Raw genomic sequence first — 6,825 nt, 5'->3', positions numbered from 1 at the left:
CACAGATCAGGGGCACCACATCTTCTGTACTTTCCACTCCCACAACCAAAGAGCCACCTGTCTGAATTTCCAAAAGCGCGTTGCTAAAGTAAACTTCCAATATCCAGGGAGGTGGCTCAAATTTCCCAAGTGCTGAGAGTCCAGCAGCTCCCAGACAAAGTTGCATCTACAGAGCATTCTTGAAGGTTTTACGATTATATTTGACCTTGTAGATACTAAGGTGAATCTTAAAAAAAACTCTTAAAACATGTCTCCTGGCAATAAAAGGTATTCTGAAAACAAACAGCCAAGCAAGTCACTGAAATCTGTCTTATCAAGAGCTGAAAGTTTTAAAGGCCTAGAAATCTTGTGCAATCCTGGCCAGTATTATCCACTGTAATGAAGATGGGTGTTCTAAGCAAATTAAAATCCAATTAAGAAGATGGACATGCAGATAAAATTTTTCCCTGAGGAAAAGAGGGTAATGATTCTAGACTTGCTTTTCAGAACAGGTGTCCTCTTATATGTCATTTATGTATGCAATGCATACCCTTTTGCATTTTGATTTTTCTTCATTTCTGTGCCTGTAGTGTTGGCATTTCCTGTATGTTGAAGGAAGATGAGGAATATTAGCAGAAAAAAACAGAAGTGGTGGGAAGTGGTGCTCACTGTGGCCTTGCATCTAGCACAAGTGGGATCTTATTCTTGTAACAACTGCCATTATCTGATTCCCCTCCCTCACACCTCATCATATGCAATCAAAAAGCTCTAGAATCAGCATTAGTTAAATCTCACCACCTTTTACCTCAGGTGGATCCAAGGCAGTTTTAACGAAGAGACTATTCTTTTATATTCACCAGAAAAAAATATTTCAACCTGACACAGAACTTTCTGGGTTCTATAAATCTGCAGAACATGAGAATAGTCCCCGGTAATTAGGGTACTGACAGAAGAGATGGCATATGTGGGTCCCACGTCTGCCCACTGAGCTGTACAGGTAAAGCCGCTCCTCTGAAGACAGTCTGAGACCAGCACCTCCCAACACGTGATGTGGAAAACCTGAGTTCAAATCTCTGCTGTAAAGCAGAAAAAGAAACGCTAAGGAGCTGCATCTCCCATATTCACAGAGACCAGCCCAGTTTTGAGAAGGGGGCATAGCCTCCTCAGTTAATGAATGTTTGCTTTCCTCAACAAAGCCTTAATTCAACGCAAAACATATGCTTAAGAATGGGAAGAAAAACAAAAGAAAACAAACAAACAAAGAAAACCATAAAAAATCTCCAGAGCTTTACTTTTGCTTTTTCTCTTCTTCAGTTCTTTTTCCCATTCCCAGCAGCACTGCTCAGTGCTTACATGAAGCAATTCCAGCTGCATGGCTCTCTGCTCCTATTCAACTCCCTGGGCAAACCAAAAGCAGGAACTTAGCAACATTTCTTCTCCTCAATTTTCTTGTTTCTGTGTTCGTTAAAGGATGTGCTCTATAAAATCTGGCTGTCAACATCCTCGGTGTAGCTGTCTGCTTCAGAGGTGTTCACAGGAGACTTACCTCATTCTCAGCAGAGACCCTCAAGCTCAATTCCCCTTCTCCAGCACAGCTATCCAGACTGGGATGCAGCTGTCTAAACATATGTGTCTAATGGTATTTTTGATGCCCTAGGATATTCCATCTGACCACCACACCAGCCGGACACACAACTCCCATAGCACATTAGCCACCCCAGTGCAGACAACGTGGATGCTCTGAGGCTGCACCCGCTTTGTTGTTTTGGCCCGGAGCACTAGAGCAATGTTGAAGTAAATCCCCAAACTGTTCCCATTCGCTATGTGTCAGGTTGTTTTGCAGAGCAGTTTTGGTGTGTGCAAACTGTTTCCCCTTAACAGGTTATAACTAATTGAAAAAGCCCACTACACATTTGCAGATGTGCTCCAATGTTTAGTAGGGACGTACGGATCCAAACCCGTGACTGATCCTTCAGACAGTTTCAAGGAACACATGATAGAGACACCTAGATTAGGTAACAGACTAAACCTATTCTGAAGTAAAATACCCAAATCACATGCAGGGAAATTTTAAAGACCTCAGCACCAGATGCTTTGATCTACAGAGCTGCTTCTTTTGTGCTGACTTAGTTCCTTGATAAGCTACATCCCATCCACTGACAAGTAAATGGATCCATGGGCATTATACACTTACTATCTGTTTTATTCTACTTTAATTCTGTGACTTCTGTGCTCTAAATTTACCTCTCAAAATAGCAGAAAGAAAATTAAAATTATTCCTGTTTAATAATAATAATAATAATAATAATAATATTTCAGTCAAAGAAAAAATATTAAAGTCATTTATCAATTATAAAACCACAGATTTTAAAAGGTGGAGCCAGGTTCCAGGCTTAGATGATGATAGGAAAGGGCAGCGGAACTTCAGGCAAAAACACTAGTTTCCTGCTGTTTGCCAGAAGATAAACCAACAAACAGCAAGTAACAGCATAAGTTGTTTCCCCTTCTGATTGAAATTAGAAGAGTCAATTTTGGTTCCAAGAGAATAAAAATGCGTATAACAACTTCATTTTTCTTTAACCTTGCAGATTTTAAAATCAATCAGACCTTTGATCTAGAATTTAAGCGTCTAATATTTTTTGACCACTTATCCCAAATTCAGCCTTACTGCTAATTAAAATTACAATTTTGAAAGGACAAGTAAAGGCACTGAAATATTTGCGTAATATTTGAAGTCCAAAGTCAATCCTTGCTGAGGAACATGAAAAACATGCTTTTATTAAGGTATTCCAACCCAATAGAATCATTCAAAAATTTGCACTTTTATAGGTGGTAGCATAAGTCATTTCTTTTATTTAGTATTAAATTATCTGTCTTGCAGCTTTTTAATCAATGTCAGAGGTCACCCTTACAGTTGGGCAGCCAAAAGGCTGGCTTACACTTTTGGCAGACTTATTTGTCTTGTAGCGGACAGTCCTTGCTGAACAGCATGGAAGTGCAGATTTCCCCTCATGCACATATCAAAAAAGAGATAAGTTCTTTAAAGTCTAAGGCTTCTGCATGCTCTTACCTGCAGTTGCGTAGTAACTATGCACTTCTGGGATAAGATATTCGGTTCTATTGAAAATGCTTGTGTTTGGCTGCTGAAGATGAGCACACTGAAAGATTGCACTTTCTGTCATGATTTAGATAGGCAAGGCTGAAATGGATAAGAAAATACAAATGCACTAGGTATTTCCCCTTGTACGCATAATACTTAGTTCTGACAAGTCATAGCAGAACCACGCTATGGTTCTCAATAGCTCAAATCAGCTATTCGGTGTGTGCAGGAGTTCAGCCGAGGGTGTAAGGTGCATCTCTCAGGGCTAGTACACCAGCAAGCTAAATTTGCCTGTAATCCAAGTACATAACACATCAGGGTTTTATTTTTCCCAGCTGAGTTCATCAACGGCCAAATGCAAGAGCACCCCTGCCCTCAATGTTTCATTTGAGACTCAGCTGTAACAGGCAGAATGTAGATGTATGCACCAGACAGTGAAATGTAAAAATGTAAATGTAAAGATTCAGTAAGTCAGCTTTACAGCTGACATTTCACTATTCTTTATGAAGATATCCTGAGCTAGATGTATTTTAATGTCATAAATTTCTCTCCTGCTAATCCATGGAGATTTTCTTTTCTTAATGCCCTCTATAAACTTCCAATCATGTAGTACAACTTTTTTTTTAAAAAAACAAACCAAACAACAACAACAAAAAAATCTTCCATCTGTAGTTACACTAAAGTTTAAAGTTATAAACAAGGTCACCAATACTAGGTATAACTGCTGTCCCTCTTTTAAAGATGTATTAAAAAGCAGGCAATTGCCTTTAGGAAATCAGTTATCTGAAAAAAAAGATTCGTCTAACCAAGACGTAAATGTACTAAGAAGCATCTCAGAGTCTGAATTAAGCAGACAGGAAAGATTCATAAGTCTCATTAAGAGAAACATCACAGAAATAAGCACCAGACAGCCATAAAAGACAAACTGTTAAATTGTCTCTCCCAGTGTAGGGCTCTGTATGCACTTGCTGCTATTCATGTTTTATAACTTCTCGAGTTAATGGATAAATCAATTATCTAATTGTCGGCACAGGGACAGATCCTTACAGGTTTCATCTGCCTGGATTTGTTTGCTGAAATGACGCTGAACTCACTTGCACAAGCTGGCAACCTCATCACCACAAAAATTCAAGAAGACAATTCAGAATACAGCAATTTGGTAGTTTTGGGATGCAAACATACAGTTAGGCTGGTGTTTCTCTATTTAAGTATTGATTGTTTTAATTTTTGAGGTATGCTGACAGTGTCCAGAATCAGACCAGGGATGTTAATCATCACCAAAATGCCACCAGGCTCGCTGCCACTTTCTCCTCCGAACATCAGTAACAAATATTTAAAATTACACTGAATAACATGCACAACAGGAATAGGCAAAAGATGCCAGCTGGGTTCACAGAGCAGTACATAGTCCATCTCACCAGTTTAGCACCATAACCCAGGTGGAAAACTGGCAAAAAAACAGAAGCTGTACAGCTCAGTACCTCTGACAACCACCTCTGAAATGCTGCTTTCCCTGAGGATGTCAGGGAAACTTACAGAAAGCAGCCAAATTTGGGGTTGTTGATCTATTTTCTCCCACTAGCCTGCATGTGGATTAAATCCCAGAAGCACACTGTAAAAAACAAAACAGACTGGAGGAACGTTTGAAATCCAGCACTCCTGAGAGAGCCGCCTGCCTACTTCATAACACTGTATCTCCTGCAACATACCACGTTTTTAACTGTGCCTGTAAATATTTCAGTGTCTTGGATGTGGATTTAGTTCCCTAACAACACATGAGGATTTCTTGAAATAGATATTAGCATCTGTGCCAAATTGTGGCATTGTCAGCCTAATAATAAGTTGAATTCAGAAGGATTCAGTTCTGTTTTCAGAAAGGATTTTTTGTGATCTAAGGTTTTACACAGTTAGCTGATGAACTAATGACTGGGAACCGTCCCTTTTACAATAGAGGAGAGAAAACGAAGGCAAACCTAGCAGTAAGTGCAGATTAAGTTTACACAAGGTGAGTGTGTAAGTACGCTCACGCAGGTGAGTAGCTGATGTCCCACCTCTCCTCAGTCGAGCCCAAAGCCTGTGCAGGAAGGTCTCCCCCTCCACTCCATTTCCAGAAGTCAAATTCCAATATGAAATCTGGACACTCACCTCCCTCAGCGGAGGCTGGAGACCAACATCAGGGACACCTGCTCTGTGCCATTTCTGGGGGATGGCATCGAGCACCCCTTCACAGCTCAGACACGCATTTGGCAGGGGGAGGGAGGAGCCGAAAGCAAAACTCTGCCTGAGGCTCTGCCTGAGAAATAGCTGGATCGCTCACCTCCTCTCCCAGACCACTCACCCTGTGGCTTCCCACAGCATTACAGACATTTACAGGCCTAGGAAAGTCACCCCTGGCCCCAAGGCTTGTTGGAGATTTCAGGATGCTCTCGTCAAAAATTTTAGTTTCAACAAAAAGCAAGTTCAAGTGCAAATGCAGACTCTGATACAGGTTTTCTAGAAAATGTTAATACAAGTGTGCTTTTAAAACCTACCTAGCCCTTTAAAAGGCTTGGATTGAAAAATAAGAGCTCCTAAAATATTCTGTTTGAAAGCAAGTGTAATAATAAGGAGAATAAGTTTTCTGCCGAACCAAGATCTTGTAGCTTTCTCTTCCTTTGATCTACTCCTTATTACCTTGCTTGTTGTTCTATTAGACATATCATAGTCACACAGATGTGGCACTAATCACAGGGTAGGAGTTGCCAGCTGCCTGGGAGGATAAAGCTACTCTGACATTATCCCATCAGGCACCCAACAGAGACTTAGGAGATACAGCCATTTAGCTGACCCCCTTGTAAAGAAACAGGTGCCATCTGAGCATGCTGGGAAATCCTTTCTAATGCAGTCAGCTCCCCCTCTACGGTTCACCATTTAAACTGAAAAAAGAAATAGCAAGGCCTATAATTTTCCACACTGAGGTTAGGCACAAAATGCCGAGGCTTTCAGTGGGAGTCTTGCTTGCTGAAGATAAGAACAGCTTAGCATGTTACCCTAGTAAATAATAGTTCTGTATTGAAAATGAAAGATGCTTGGGGGGCATCAATTGCACTTTATGTTTCAGACTTGATTTTAGTCTAAGATCTACACTTGAAGTTAATTCTGCCCCAAAGCTTGGGTACAGATAAAGAAGCATCCAAATTCTTCCCTTGAAAACATTCCAAATTTTGGAGGAAGCCTGAGGGGTAAACCTTTGACCAACCAAAAGATCCAAGGACTTTGGTAAGCTTTCAGAAATTTGAGACTGAGATTCAGGTATGCCGTATAGTCAAAATTATCCCAGCTTTCCAGTGTTTTGTTGTTGCTGCTGTTTCTGCTGTTGTTTTGGCATGAAGACCTCATCTGGTTGCTCTCCTGCCTTCTTTTGCTCTTACGGAGTATCAGTGGCACAAAGTTATTGTGATATTTAGTGCATGAATATTTGCACAGCATCCATCAGGTAGGGTGATAAGCATGGTAAAGATATCTAAGTGTGGACTGATCTATGATGTTGTTCCACACGAAAGCATATATGAGAGAAGGACATGAATTGAGGCAGGGGAGGGAGAACACGGATGCACAGCAGGAGGCAAATACATCGAGGACTCCACAAAGATCCTTTGTTCCCATGTACAAACAAGGCATAAGCACAGCCAGACCTCATCTTACAGTTGTCACACCCCAGAAAGGTCTCAGGTCCCTGCCTCAGCTTCTCATCCCATGTGAGCCAT

The sequence above is a fragment of the Rissa tridactyla genome, chromosome 1 (genome assembly GCF_028500815.1).
Source record: "Rissa tridactyla isolate bRisTri1 chromosome 1, bRisTri1.patW.cur.20221130, whole genome shotgun sequence".
In the NCBI taxonomy this organism is placed as follows: Eukaryota; Metazoa; Chordata; class Aves; order Charadriiformes; family Laridae; genus Rissa; species Rissa tridactyla.
Note: the sequence above shows the minus strand (reverse complement) of the source record.